The sequence below is a fragment of the Hyposmocoma kahamanoa genome, unplaced genomic scaffold (genome assembly GCF_003589595.1).
Source record: "Hyposmocoma kahamanoa isolate Upper Pololo Valley unplaced genomic scaffold, ASM358959v1 296, whole genome shotgun sequence".
Taxonomy (NCBI): domain Eukaryota; kingdom Metazoa; phylum Arthropoda; class Insecta; order Lepidoptera; family Cosmopterigidae; genus Hyposmocoma; species Hyposmocoma kahamanoa.
Genome location: NW_020653780.1, coordinates 4,695,540 through 4,711,593, shown reverse-complemented (window position 1 = coordinate 4,711,593; position 16,054 = coordinate 4,695,540). Strand labels below are relative to the sequence as shown.

Here is a 16,054-nt window from a genome sequence, read left to right as displayed (position 1 = left end):
AACTGGGCTGGCAAACCGTACGCCGGGAGCTTGGAGAGAAGAGCTTTGTGCCAGACCCGATCGAACGCTTTGGCTATATCGAGGCTAACAGCCAACGATTCGCCACGTTTGTCTATAGCCTCACCCCAAATATGCGATAAGTACGCTAGAAGGTCACCCGTTGATCGTTTCGGACGAAACCCATACTGCCGATCATTAATTATGGAGTGATCTTCTAGGTATTGGGTCAGTTGTTTATTAAGGATCCGCTCTAAAACCTTGCATATTAATAATAATTAAATTAATTAATAAATTTATTAAATTAAATTAATTAAATTAATTAAATAAAAAAATTAATAATGCATGGCTATCATCAGAGAATAGTAATAAATTTTTCTTAACTTTCTATAAATACTTTATAATAAAAAGGTTTACAAATAAAGGAAACTGGTGCGCTTTAATATCAATAAAGCAATTTAGAAAAAAATTACAAAGTGCTGAGAAAAATTCATTTTCATTTGCTGGGGATATCTGAGTAATTTTTCAGCTTTTGGTAGGTACATATTGGAAATTATTAAATTAGAGGAACAAACCACCTGTAGCCTGTGACGCTGCTGTGTAATGTATAATATAATACAGTGCCACTAGTAATATGAACTTTAACACCATTGTGATTAAATCTGTAACAAGAAAAAAAAACAAATGTTTAAGTATTTATTCATTAAAATGTTACGTTGTCTTATAAAATTTTGATACACGCCTGGTTTTTTTTTTTTTGGTTAAGATAAATTTGTAAAAACTTATCGTAAAACCCAGAAAATGATAAGGTGTTCATAGCAAATTCGTAGTTGAAAACATACGGAGGGGATAGTTGTGCATTTTCCATGAGGTACACCCTGGTCAACTTCCACCGGATGTAAAAAATGCTCGAAATTAAAATAAATGATGGCTGCCATCCAAATTTCAAAGTCTTCTATCACAGATACTAATACAGTTATGAAGGAGATGCTGGAAGGAATGTCATAGAGGATAACAGTGATCAATTGCCAATGTGAAAAATATTCAAGATGGCGAATTCAAAATGGCGGCCGAAAAAAGACTTACTCTGATTCGGCTGAAAATTGGCACGTCGAGGCCTCTAGGAGTACCGGATAAAAATTTGTATTTAAAATTGGTCTTTCGCGTTTTCAAATATGGACGCTATACAAGCGTTCCCTTTGAAAATTGGCAAGTGAGGGTATCTGGGAATGCTTATCAATAATTTATTATACAAACTTTTTGGCGGCAGATAAAACATTAAATTAATTATAAAGTCGGGGTTTCTATGGGTGTTTAATAATAATTTGCGGTCAAAATTTATTTTTCGCAAAGTATTTGCTCTAATTCGACTGAAACTGGCATGGGCTTCTATCATAATTTGGGGTAAAAAATTTTTTTCCTCCGTTCTTCGATATAACTGCCATAAAAGCGTTTTTTTTTTAATATTAATATTTTATAATATTGGCACAAAAAGATTTCTAGGAATTCCTGACAATAATTTGTGGTCAAAATATGTTTCTGTAACTTTTAAATATGGCCGTAATTAAAGAGTTATTTCATATTTTAAAATAAAGTCTTAAGTGCCGAGGCCGGACTCCAAATACAACTAATTAGGTATTGTAAATATTTTTATTATTTACCCGCTCATGCGATGCGCTCATCCTACCGCAAAATGGCGGCTATTTGGTTTCGCAAATTAGAAAAGGATTCAGTTTAAATACAAGTTTTTAAAAATAAAAATTATTATTCTGCATTGCTAAATAAATACCCTCCGTACTACAACAAAAACATCTCAAATGAAATGCAGTAATACACCGCAAATCCTGCACTTAAAAAGCACTAATGAAATTTTTTATATACTTGGGTAAATATGATAATATTCCGTTTGAGTGGTTCTAATGTTTACCGTGAAATTACTCCTTAAATTATAGTTTATAAACATTTATATTCAGGGGAAACTTAAAAAACGCAACTTACGGTATGTTTTCAATAAATAAACACCGTCACATCACCAGCCCAAACAATAACAGACACGATTGTCGTGACGTATTTTTGAAGTTGTTTATTTTTTTCAAATGACAGACCCAGGCATTTAAAACTTTATGGTTTGCTAGAGTAGTTACCGAAATAGCAACTAGTATTAGTTCTTTTACCTGTTATAACTTCGATATCCGATAAATCGATATAAAATCATCACCGGCACCTCTAGGTGTGGTATGCTTCCAGAGACGCATGAATCGCGTGAGCGGTTAAGTATCAATATTTTTTTGGTGGTAAAGTAAAACTTCAAACCGATCAGTAGTACACACCAATAATAATATTTTATTAAAATTATAGGTAACAAATAGGTTTGGACGAGAATTAACACGTGGTAATTGTATAAACAATAAGTATTATTGATTAATAAGTTATTATAATACTATGTTCAAAACGAAATAAGACAAAAATAATTACGTGCATTGTTATTGTTTGGATGAAATCTCTATTTTGTTATTTTTCGCTTTTTAGTGTATCGACTGTTTGTGGTTTTTGTACTTGTTTTTTTTTTTTGAGAACAAATGTGAGCGTAATAACGTCAACTCTCAACAACTTGTCCCACATATTTTCTTAAAAATAGTAAAAAAAAAAGGACGACAAGAAACTTGAACAAAACTTTAATTAATTTCCCTGGCACAATAGGACAGTAACAGCACAACAGAATATTAAGAACCTAATTTTATACGGCCCGTCAAATGCACGATGTAGCTTTTAAAATGACGTGTTTATTAGTAAAAGAAATGTAATGTAATCCGTAATTAATTTATTTGTGAAACAAAAGTTACTATTTGTAGTAGATGTATAATAATAGTATGTCGGCATAATTTGAAAACCTCTTAACTCCGTTTTTGGATGAAATTCCTTTTTTACTCTTCAACCGTAATATCGGCCCATTAAAACTTAAAATTCTTTTAGTTATAAAATGAAGGTATTTTAATAATAGAAACAAGAATAAACGCATTTAATTTAAGCGCGGTGATAACTATCAAATATTAAAATTGACCCAAATAACTATTTGGGTCAATTTTAATGATAGTAATTGTAAAATTTATCTAGATATCAAAATCATCATCATCATCAACCCATTTATACTTCTTACTTCTGGGCACGGGTCTCCTCTCAGGTGAGAATATAGGTTATAGCCCGCCACCCTGACCCAATGCGGGTTGGGGACTTCACACGCTTTCCGAAAGTCGAGAACCGTCTTCGACATGTAGGTTTCATTGCGTTGTTGTCCTTCACCGAAAAGCTGAGACTAACTTTCAAATTAAATTTCGCACATGAATTTCGAGAAACTCAGATGTGCGAGCCCAAATTCGAACCCACGGCCTCAGCTTGAGAGGCGGTAAGTCAAACTATTAGGCTGTCACGTCTTCTAATAATAATAATATTTTGAACAACGTCAACGTAAACACAAATGTCACACATTAGACAACGAAGCTAGGAATGTCATTTAAAAATCGGACACTTTATAGTATACAAATATTAGTCACCCAAGTTATTTAATTGCTTTTTAACCGACTCTTAAAAAGGAGGAGGTTTTCAATTCGTCATATTTTTTTCCGGATGTATGTTACGCGATTACTCCGGCATTTGTGAATCGATTTTGATGATTCTTCTTTTGTTGGAAAGAGGGTACCTCTGTAGCTGCAACCGTTTATAAGTGGTACGTCGTCCTTTGTGAGAGATACTCGTCACTTTATAGACATTCTCAAGGATAGTCAGCTGGAACCGGACGATATAATGGTAAGTTTTGACGTAGAATCACTTTTCACCAATGTTTCCGTAAAATAATGACTTGAGGTTATTACGAAGAAGCTTCGAGACAGTGTTGCTACGAAACTGTTTAGATGGCAGTTACTTTTTGTATCGTGGGAAGCATTGTCTCCAGATCGACGGTGTTGCCATGGGTAGCCCCGGTCATGGCAAATATCTGGATGGAACACTGTGAGACCAGTATAGATCTGCAACCATTTGCAGTGAAATTATGGAAACCATATGTTGATGATGTTTTCTGCATTGTGAAGGGTAGTGAACGGGAAGTAGAGCAATTACAACAGCATGTCAATTCCATTCATCCAAAAATTAAATTCAAGTGTGAATTGGAGTCGATACGGAGCTTGCCTTTTCTGGATGTAAAAGTGATAGGCCGAAGTGACGGATCCTTTCCGCACAAAGTTTACTGGAAGCCGATATATACAGACGAGTATTTAAAGGCTCTGTCTCACCACCATCCCCGTCACCTACAGTCTGTTGTAAGATCTTTGATAAACAGAGCATATGAACTTTGTGACCCTGAATTTTTGGAGAATGAGATATCTCACGTTCGGAAGGTCCTTAGGTGGAACGGATACAGCGTGAACAGACGGCAACCACGGCGGAAAGCTAAAGGGAAACGTGCTGACGTTTTAAGGCAACCAGCGTACATACCTTACGTGAAATGAATAACGGACAAAATCGGTACAATACTAAAAAAGTACTCTATGAAAACTGTGTTCACGCCGTCTAATCTAAGGCCACGGGGCATGCCATATCACCTAAGAATGTAAGCCCCTTTCAATCTCCGGGCGTTTACAAGATTGATTGCAGTTATGGGAGTTCCTATATTGGGCAGAAAAAACGCACCAAAGCGGAAGAGTTAAAGAACACATCGCGGCTGTTAAGAACCGTCAGCTCAATAAGTCTGCAATAGTCGAGCATTTGCTGGAATCAGGACCAAACCACTGGATTGAGCTTCATAACCGCAAGATCCTTTTTACAGAACGTCATCACTATAGTAGAATCGGACGTGAAGCTATTGAAATTAAAATCCACCGTAATTTCAACCGAGAAGACGGTTTTAAGCTTTCATCGTCATGGGATCCAGTTATCGGGAAATGTAAGCGACATCAAGTATCGCCTGACAAGTCGCCGGATGTCGTGAGTGTTGTGTGTCGGTCGGTCTAAGGCAATTAACACACTGCACCGCGCCCCGCGTCGGTGCGCGGAACGCGAAATCTCGCGCGCGGTGGCGGAGACGCAGGTCAACGCGCGGTTTAATCTGCGCGGAGGCAGCGGTCTAGCGGCCCCGCATCACTTAAAGTACTCGCTTCGTAGTGATCGCCGTAGTAATTGTACATGTAGCTGAGATCCTTCTTTGACAAGAATGGTTAATAATACAGAACCCATTCAGGACGCCGCAGTTATACTATCAATTTGGTTTTTGTTTACTAAAATGAAAAGACACCGAAGATAACATTCAACTTCATTACAAAGATTTAAGAAAATATGAAGATTATATTTTTCAACTACCCACGTATGTCAACTGAATCCTTTGATTATTTATTAGGAAAAATCCGAACGACAATTGCTGGAATAGACAAAAATTGATTAAAAGTCTGCGCGGTAGTGCAGAGCGCAGTGTGCCATACCCTGCGGTTCGCCGCGCCATCGCCACTCGCGGGGGCGCGGTAAAACCGCGCGTGACGGGCTCCCGCGCGGAGAATCGTAGGCAGTGTGTTCGACAACACGTGTTTTCCATACAAACTGACTACGGGTACTTCAGTACAACGTTAAAAAACGCAGCTCCGCGCTCCGTGGAGGGGCGCGGTGCAGTGTGATAATCGCCTTATGAGAACCCTAGTGCACAAATAAATAATGAAGATCAAATACGGGTAGTTAGAAAAACTCGCACGGCTAGAAGATGCTGACACCCGCCTCTTCAGTCCCTTCGAGATCTTGGACGTTGCAATATGTCCGAAACGTCGAGGTAAATAAAATATGTTTTTTACGTGATTAAGTCCCGAATTAAAAACCAAATAACATAAATATTTAATTAAAACTCCACTTTCATGCCCAGTAATTCTATATCTTCCACAAAACAACAGGTATACATGCATACATTACAAATATGTAAAACACGATATCTTTACATTCCAGAATATCATATTTGATGTTACTATTGTTATTTTGATAAATAATTTAGTTACTACTGACTAAATAGTTGTTGTAACATAGCATTTTAAAAATAAATATGTATTAATGCAAATTAACAAAGTCTTGCTACAAAAAAGCGTCACTACACGTACCTCAATTTTAACCACAAGTGCAAGTTTCTTTTCGGCACTTAACTATTTACACTGAATGTTTGAAACAATGTACCTAAGTATTTATAAGAGCAACAAAAACACCACACTGTTATTAATGTAAATTGCATCACGGTGAAATATGGTTTGTGAAATAATGATATTGTAAGTGCAAACATCTGAGTAAATTATTTTATTGTGAAAAGTAATTAAAACTCGTGTAATGTTTAGTTTTGAATGCTATTGTCCGAAAAAAATAAATTCTTACAAAGGCGGAGCGTGCGGGACGTGGTGCTTTTTCGCCTGGTGTAAAAGTTGTTAACTTATTTGCCTTTTTATAACATTAAGGTTTATTCAATTCAAGGTACAGGTATGTTATCTCTTTCTGAGAATTGTATTGCGTTCTCTAAGACAATACGGTCGGAACCGTCTTCTTTTTCTAGTTTCGTAATTAACAGTAATCTTGATATAGATTTTGATATCACTAATCATGATTGTTGTGAGAAAGAAAATTATAACTAATCGATTCCTCTTCTATCACCTTTAACTTTAAACAACATTGATCTTGATTCCTTAAAACATTCTTATAGATAATTAAATGATTTGGAAGATGAAATAAACAAGATACAAGAGGAATCACATTTCGTCAAATAGTCTAGTTATTATTCTTCTTTAACTATAATATCGCTGTCCCTAATGTTTTTATTTGTAGCTTATAAGTTGTACCTATGTTATCGGAAACGAAATAATAACTCAAACCCTTATTGTATTCAAATCTGTATTACCAGGAGCAATCTAAAATACATAGCTCTCGAGAAATGTCAGATATTTCTCAAAAAGAGAGACAATCCACGAAATCTCCTCCGGATTTATCATATTATAAAAGAAACACAGTTAATAATTAATTATAATGTTTTTCCAGATTGTATACTTCAATTTCTCTTTGCTATGTCTAACGTAAAAAATATTAGTTAGTATCAATCTCTGGTACAAGTCCGCTTCATCTTAACTTAGATAAAGCTTCGTTTAAGGGAGGGAAATGTTATATCCTGATTTTCTTCCCTTGAATATGATAACTAAGCATTTATATTATAATAAAACTAAATGCAGCTGCGTGCCGTTCTGAGTGTTGAAACAAAAACACCAATAAGGTAACCAGCTACTCCAGTTACTTCTATTTTGTTCACATTGAATTCTCAGGTAAGCACCTAAGTTCTTATGGGTTTATTTCTAAAGCTAGGAGGCTAGCTGGTTTTGTGATGATACGAAGTCGAGTGTAATTTATTTACATGTAATAAACTACATATTTCGAGTTCTTAGGTTTTCGCGATTGTTACACATAGGAAATGAAACTACTTTTCCGGATTTAAATCGCGTATATTTGTTTTTTCAAACAAACCGACGTTTCGGGCCCTTTACAGGTCCCATGGTCACGGTTGACTGAGGTGGTACAGTCTTCAACCAGTTATGTCTAATATTAATGCAAACCACCCTATTTTTCCACTATAGTTACAATAGTTATTAATTAAATACCTTATTTTTTTCTACATTAAGTTTTACAATTTATTTTATTGAATGAATTGAATTGAATTAAATTTTTATTAAGTTTAATTTATTATTAATAATAAAGAATCCTATAAGGTTTCACATATACAGGACTAGCATTTTCCTTCAACGTAATAAAATACGCCTTTAAATTCGTAGTTGTTAATTTATCACCTGGAAGATGGAAAATATCTGAGTATTTAACACAAATTTGTTCAATATTGAGCTTGTCTCCATCTTGTAAATAGTTCAAATCTAGTAAATTTAATAAGGACTTAACACATCCTACACTTATGTTTTCGCTATCAAAATTGGAAACTTCAAAATTCTTATGCAAATCTAAAATATCTAATTCTGAAAAATCTATCTCTAAATCTTGGTCAGTAGTGTTCAAATTTTTTTTTTAAATAACGAACGCACTCAACATAGCCCCGCACTAGGGAAACCCTGTGTCGCGGGTGCCATGGACACACACATAGACAATCACAAATTACACCCAAACTCACGAGAGAAATAAATGTAAGCCATACAAACATTTCTCCAGGCCCGGGAATCGAACCTGGGACCTCTGCGTGGCAGTCCGGCATGGTAACCGTTCGGCCACGGAGGCAGTTCTATTCTAACCGGGATTTTTCCGTTTTGTGGTTTAGTAATTAAACCTGCAATAAACACTCCTTCTTGAATTTCTTTAGCCAATGTTACACAGCCGCCACTGTGTCTGGTAGGAAGAAATTTGATACACTCGCAACGGGCTGCAATTTTATGCTTGAATCGATTAAAATTACGATTCATAGGTACACAATCATCCATATTCTCACTGCTTAATTTCAGAGTATTATTATGATAATCAATAACTGCTTTGTATTTTGTTAAAAAATGTTCTCCTAAAATTCCATCTATTGAACATAACATATTCTTAAAATCATAAAATTTCTGTCTTAAAACTTGTCCTTCATATAAAAAATTAAGAAAAATATATTTATTTTGCTATGTATTTTAATATTTCACGCAGGCAATGTAAATTTAATACATACTTAAAATCAATTTTACATAATTCTGTTTTAGTTTATCATTATCTAACCTAGTTATAATCTTGTGGCTGCTATAGTTAACGCGCGTATTATGCACTAACACTAAACCGGTTATGTAGTGATCGGCTGTCTTATAGTTTATCACTGAGGAATACGCTTCATTGCAGTCAGTTAGTCGAGCAAAAATATGATCAATGCAGAATTTGGTTATCAGTTCACCTTTCGATTCAACACCAGTACCTATATTGTGAGATTCCGCATTCCATTCCGTATTCACTAATAGTATTTAAATAAGATGTTCGCACTGAATCGTAATCTTTTAAGTTGATATTTATATCTCCTAGTAATGTATAGTTATACGTACGTGAATATAGGCTAATTACACTGGCTAGCTCCTCTATAAACAGTGGTTTACTTAGTTTAGGCGGTCGATACACAGCGCATACACCCATTTTTAAACCGTAGCTTGTATTAATTTCCTCGGCTACACACTCAAAATATGCTGTACATGTGGATAATCTGGTGAAGCAAAGGATATTGTGTACATACAGTATTACTCCTCCCCCTTCCCATTTCGTAATCATGCAACACATTGAAACAAGTGTCTGAAGTCATCGGAAATATTTACTTCTGTTAGCACTAATAAGTGTATAGTGTGTATACTGATCGATATAATATGTTCTAGGTGGGCAAAGTTTTTTAGCTAGAACTATACTAAATGTTGTTGCATGTTGCATATTGACATGTGCTACATTTAGGTGATTAGAATTTACAAACTTCATATTACTCATAAAATTATTCCAGGTGCTGTGATTACTTTCTTGTATTGCTGCTGGATAATTATCGTTATGTGCCATTTGTAATCTATATAAAGTGCAGACACATTAAATATACGCATGTTGGGGCAAAATTTAGATTTTTTCGCCGCGTTGTGACATAATTTGCAACTTTTCTATATCGCTCTCAATGTGTATTGAGTGGATTTTTTCTTTGTCCGCTTTCCGCGCTAGAACCTAGCCGTTTTTGCACCAAACGTACTTAAATAAATAAAAGTAAATTCAAATTCAAATTCAAAATAATCTTTATTTCATAGGTAAGCATTATTACACTTGAAATCGTCACAATGGTTAAACTCTACCGCTAATTCGTAAGGCAGATTCCCCTGAGAAGATTGAGCAAGAAACTGTAGGGGTTGCTCTTTGTAAATAACATTTACAAACCCAGATGACATTTGTAATATTTTTAACAATTATTTTGTAGATTTGATAAATAAAAATAACCTAACCCAACTTAACTTGACTAAAAACTGCATGACATACCCATCTAATTCATTGAATTAAAATTCCCATACAATATTTTTGGAACCGATAAATGAGAAGAAAACTTATAACATAATTATGTCTTTAAAAAACACCAAATCCAGTAACTATGACGGTATAACAACTAAAATACTTAAAATGTGTGCCTCTTATATCTGTCATCCGCTTGCACATATTATAAATTTATCGTTTAGTGATGGTCTTTTTCCAGGACAGCTAAAAACTTCTGTTGTCAAACCTCTGTATAAAAAAGGCGATAAGGAGAGCCCAAGTAACTATAGACCAATTACTTTAATCCCAACTCTATCCAAATTATTCGAAAGGGCTCTGCATTCCAGAATAAATGCATTTTAAGAGAAACATAAAGTAATATATCACTCTCAAATCGGATTTAGAAAAGGTAGTTCTACAACTCTTGCATGTTTTGAGTTTTTGCGCATTGTAACGGAAAGTATAAACGTCTCTACTCCTATAATGTTAGTCTTTCTAGATATGACTAAAGCCTTCGACTTTGTAAATCACTCAAAACTCCTTTACAAGCTTGAAGAATACGGTATTAGAGGAACAGCACAAAATTGGATAGCGAGGTACTTAAAAAAATCAGACACAGTATACTGAAATAAGTAGATTAACAAAAAACGAATACAATATTAGATTAGAAAAACAAATTTTTAGATCACATCTTAAGACGACTAATGCTGGAATACCGTAAGGTTGCGTCTTGGGTCCGTTACTGTTCCTACTCTATATTAACGATCTACCACATGCTATTGATCATAATTGTATACAATTTGCTGACGATACAACTCTTATAATAAAATGCCAAAACAAAGCGACTTTTAACACTGACGTAAATAAAGCACAGACAGACGTAATAAGTTGGATGGACATCAATGACTTGAATATTAATATAAGTAAAACCAAAGTAATGACATTTAGATCTTACAGCTGAAATCCCATACCGGTTAAAATTAATTACAACTCTGATACAGTAGATGAAGTAGACACATTTAACTTTCTTGGGTTAACAATCGACAAGAACCTTAACTGGAAGGAACACATCGAATAAATGTGCATGAACCTAAACAGATTTGTTTACGCTTTACGAAGACTAAGGCAAACTGTCTCGCGAGAAGCTGCGTTGACGGCCTATCACGGCTACGTTTCGTCCGTGCTCAGCTACGGTCTTGTGCTATGAGGCAACTCAGTAATTTTAGAAAGAGCGTTTAAAGTCCAGCAGAAATGTGTTCGAGTAATTTGCGGTGCGTGGTTCGATGACAGTTGCAAACCGCTGTTCAAAAGGCTGAACATATTACCTTTGCCATGCATGTACATTAGGTATATCTGCGTATCTGTCAAATCTCATCCTCAATATTTTAAAACACGCGGTGAAGTCATTCAAAGGCAAACTAGAGCAAAAATTATGAATCTCTTATAGCAACCTCGTTGCCATAAAGTAATTTATAAGAATAACTGCTTCAACGTGTGTATAATTATTTACAATAAATTACCAAACGAAATTAAATTGACATACTTTTAAATTAAAATTGACAAAATGACTTTTGACACATTGCTTCTATAGTGATAAAGAATACTTAAGATTTACAAATTCATTACATTAATTAGAAACTATAGTTACTAAATAAACATTGAATCCCATTAATATTTGCACATATGCTTGCAGGTTGAATACAATGTACCTAATTTTACTTAAGACCTTTGTAATTACTGTATTCTGGCAAATAAACGCATTCTGTTCTGTTCTATTCAATATTTATTTATTTTTATTTGAAACATCGGAGATCGAGACTACCTCCATGAGCTAAACGGGTTACTACCACGGATTTTTGTCATCCAAGTACGCAGAAGTTGTATAATAACCTTTAGTATAAAGTTTTTGTTTCACTATAGTTTTAAACCTCGTGAAAGGCAAATTTTGTATATCAACCGGAATCTTGTTATAGAATACATACGTATATACAATACGTATACATTGCCTCTTAAGTGATTTTTTGACTTTGTGAAGACGACTATCAAGAAAAGCTAGTTTATTTTTCTTCCTCCGTTTCTAACTACAATGTTTGTAACCGTCTCTCTAACATTGGGTAATGTAAATTTCACACAATTTGTTTTTTTCTCATTAAGAAGTAGGTTATTAACAGCAAACCAATCAACTACTTTAGATATAGCATTGTTCACATCGTCGTAGGAACATTGGTGCCTTTTAATTTTAAATAATAAGGAAGTATCATCAGCAAACAATACTATCTCATGTTTTATACCCTCCATAAGGCTAGGTAAGTCATTAATATAAACTAAAAACATAAATGGGCATAAAATTTAACCTTGAGGGACACCCATGCTAAATGCAGACCCTGGTGATTTCGTACCATTAACATCGACCCTCTGTACCATATCACGCAATTACGTTTTAAGAAGGTCGAGATCACGTCCCGCCACACCATAATGGCGAAGTTTTCTGACCAGTGTATCATGGTGCACACAATCAAAAGCCTTGGAAAGGTCACAGAATACGCCAATAGCATATTCATTCGGTTGATTTCGACGGACGAGACGGACGTGTGGTGAATAGCTCTCATATTTTTAGTTTATTTGTTTGTTTCACCCGTTGCCAACTTCCAAGTACGGTTCTGCAAATTATTTACTCTCGGACCCTCTCGTTTCGTCTTCCGTGGAGGTCGCTTTATGGTTGTCGCCATCTTGAGTCTATCGCGACTGCCCTAGTTACAATTGCGTGAGTGTTGCCTGCTGGCGGTGTTGGGAGTCGGACCCTCTCTTATTATCTTGTGCTGAAGACCATTGAGCGGCGCCGCCATATTGGACTATGCTTGTCTGTCTCACTCGCGCCTGTTGGGAACGGCGAACCATCGCGACGCTGCCGTTCTACCATCATTGCATGACATCAACTTTCTACTCTGCCTGGACGCTGCTGTCGTGTGCCGTTTTGGAGGAACTAGTGTGGCCGCTTTTTAGAGCTTTGCGTGAGTCTCTTGAATTTGTTGCCCTGTGGTAGATTTGAGCCCGCGATGCGAAAACGCGAGTCCACCGTGTGTGCCGCTCGACCACGGAGTTTGAAACTGCCGTGGCGAAATAACTCGCTACAAGCTACATTCGGTGCCGTAGTACAGGCGCTACGTGCTGAAAGACGTCACGCGGGTACGCCGCCACGCTGCTACGACAGTTCTCCAATAGATACGATTAGACCAGCGACACACGTCACCTGCCCGGTTGGACTCTACGTTCGTCTTTCACCTTTGTGTGCTACGTATATTATTCACAGCCGATTTCATGTGCTTTCTGTACACTATGCCCAAGGTGCAGCGCTCACCGCCGAGTACGCCGAGCAATCCCATGGGTGAAAGTAATAAATCTGCGGTGTTTGTTAGCACGAAGCCGCGAAATAAAATCACCACTTCTACGGCTAAGGAATCAGAACGTGAGCAGTTGTCACCCATTTTGGCGGCCATTGGGGGCCTTCGTAAGGACATGAATGAACGATTCAATGCGCAGCAAGAGAGTTTCGATCAGTTCAGGATGGCTCTGTCACAACTTCGTACCGAAGTTACTGATATAAACTACAAATTTACCCTATTTCGGAATGAATTTGATGAAAAATCAAACACAATTAATTTTCTCGCTGTATGTCACGACGAACAGGTGGCAATTAACACAGACCTTCGCCAGAAATTAAAAAAGTTGGAGGTCGATAACTCTACAATACAGAATATTGTGTCGGACCTCACTACGAGGGTAGCCCAAATGGAGCAGCACTCCAGAGACTGCAATATTGAAGTGCAGTGCGTTCTAGAGAGTAGAAGTGAGAACCTACACACTATATTAAATCTACTTTTACGCACCGTGTCTAGTGAGCATCCTGACATGAGCATCCGCGGTATACATCGTGTGGCTAAACTTAAGCCCGACTCTGTACGTCCCCGTAGCATTGTGGTCAAGATGGCGACACCCCAGGCTCGAGACTCTGTTCTAGCGGCAGTTATTAAATTCAATAAATCGAAAAGTCGAACCGAGGATATACTAAATGCGGAGTGCATTTAGTATATCCTCGGTTCGACCTTGACTTTGTGAAAAACAAGCAACCAATATATGTGTCGGAACATCTCACCCTAGCTAATAAGCAGCGGCACGCCGCTGCCAGAACCACTGCTAAAGAGAAAGGCTACCAATATGTTTGGACTCGCAACGGTCGCATCTTCATACGCAAAACGAATGAAAGTCCATCCATTTTAGTTAAAAGCGTAGATTTCCTGAGAACCTTAACTTAGATTTTTTCCATTGTTTTATTTATTATATAATAATTCAGCATGCTTTTATTACATAAATTATTCAAAATTCAATCTTACTTTGTATTACCAAAATGTTAGAGGCCTCAGAACCAAAACAGAGAATTTGTATTTATCTGTGGTCAAATATCTACGACATTTTGGTGTTGACCGAATCATGGCTTAACGAGACTGTCTTTGATAGGAAGTGTTTTGATAACAGATATGACATTTTCAGAAGAGATAGTATACTTGACATAGTAAAAAAAGATATGGTGGCGGTATCATTGTAGCCGTGCTTAAAAAATATAAAGCTCTGCGTAAGATCAGGTGGGAATCGCATACTGAGGACGTATGGGTCTTTTTGAAAATATCAAACAAAAATATCGCTATTTGTGCTGCCTATGTGCCCCTTCTCCGCCGTTGTTGACTTCGTTAGATTCGTTGCTCAATAATATCTCAGATGTCATTCACAACAAGTTGCCTCGTGACATATCTACTCTTGTTTTGGGAGATTTTACTCTTGGTGAGATTTCCTGGTCCAAGGACACTGTAGTTAATAGCACTTCACTCGTGTCGTTATCATCGGGCTCCACTATTAATAACATATTTATTGATTCGTTGGCTTACAATAACCTTTTTCAATGTAACCTGGTACCCAATATTGGAAATAGGATCTTGGACCTTGTGTTGTCTAACGGGCCTGATAGTATTGTTATGAGCGAGGCCGATCAGCCCCTTGTGCCTGATGATCCTTTTCATCCACCTTTACTTATGTGTTGGCGAATGACATTTCCCACAAAAAATATAAAACCTAAACGATCATCTTACTTGAACTATCTGGCATGTGACTATAATGCCATACGTAACGAGCTCTTTAGTGTGGATTGGTCTGAGTTGCATACCTCTGGAGCGGATGTCGATGAAATGATTGATAAGTTCTACAACATAATTTTTCAAGTAATCAGGAAACACACTCCATCCAGCTATACCCGTGACAGTAGGTACCCTGTATGGTACTCTAGACCATTGATTAAAGCATTAACGGAAAAAGGTAAATATCACAGTAAATTTAAAAAATATAACAACCCTTTGGACCAGGTCACTTTCAGCATGCTGAGAGGGAGGTGTGATAATATGATAAAAGATTGTTACAAAACATTTAAAAATAAGGCATTAGATCATCTGAAGCTAAATCCGAAATACTTCTGGAAACGTTCTAAAGGCCGTAAATCTAATGTGTCCACCATACCCCATGAAATGTTTTTGGGTAATTTCTCTGTCACGGGTGGTCAAAGCATATGTAATATTTTCTTGAAACACAATCCATTTACAATACTTGTAATCAGCCAATCATTATGAGTAAATTAAAGATCAACGCGTACCGGCACAGTTATCCTCTTAGCGACGTTGTCGTCACTGAGGACGAGGTGCTTAGGTGTCTTAAATGTCTTGATTATAGCAAGAGGCCTGGACACGATTTGATTCCGCCACACTTCCTTAAAAACTGTGCCGAAGTCTTGTACAAACCACTTAGTATGATTTATAATAAGTCATTGCAATTTGGTTTGGTTTCCCATCCAAATGGAAAATTGCACATATCACTCCTACTCATAAATCAGGTTGCTCGGAGGACGTTACTACAGACCAATATCTATACTATCAGCGGCTGGTAAAATCTTAGAATCGCTGATACAAAATAAAATTTATTCACATGTCAGGCACTTAATCAACACCAA

At 36.5% G+C, this 16,054-nt stretch overlaps 1 pseudogene; it reads right to left on the bottom strand.

Moving 5' to 3' along the window:
* Nucleotides 1-12,851, bottom strand: part of LOC113229243 — a 48,844-nt pseudogene extending 35,993 nt beyond the window's left edge.
* Between the last annotated feature and the right edge of the window lie 3,203 nt (nucleotides 12,852-16,054).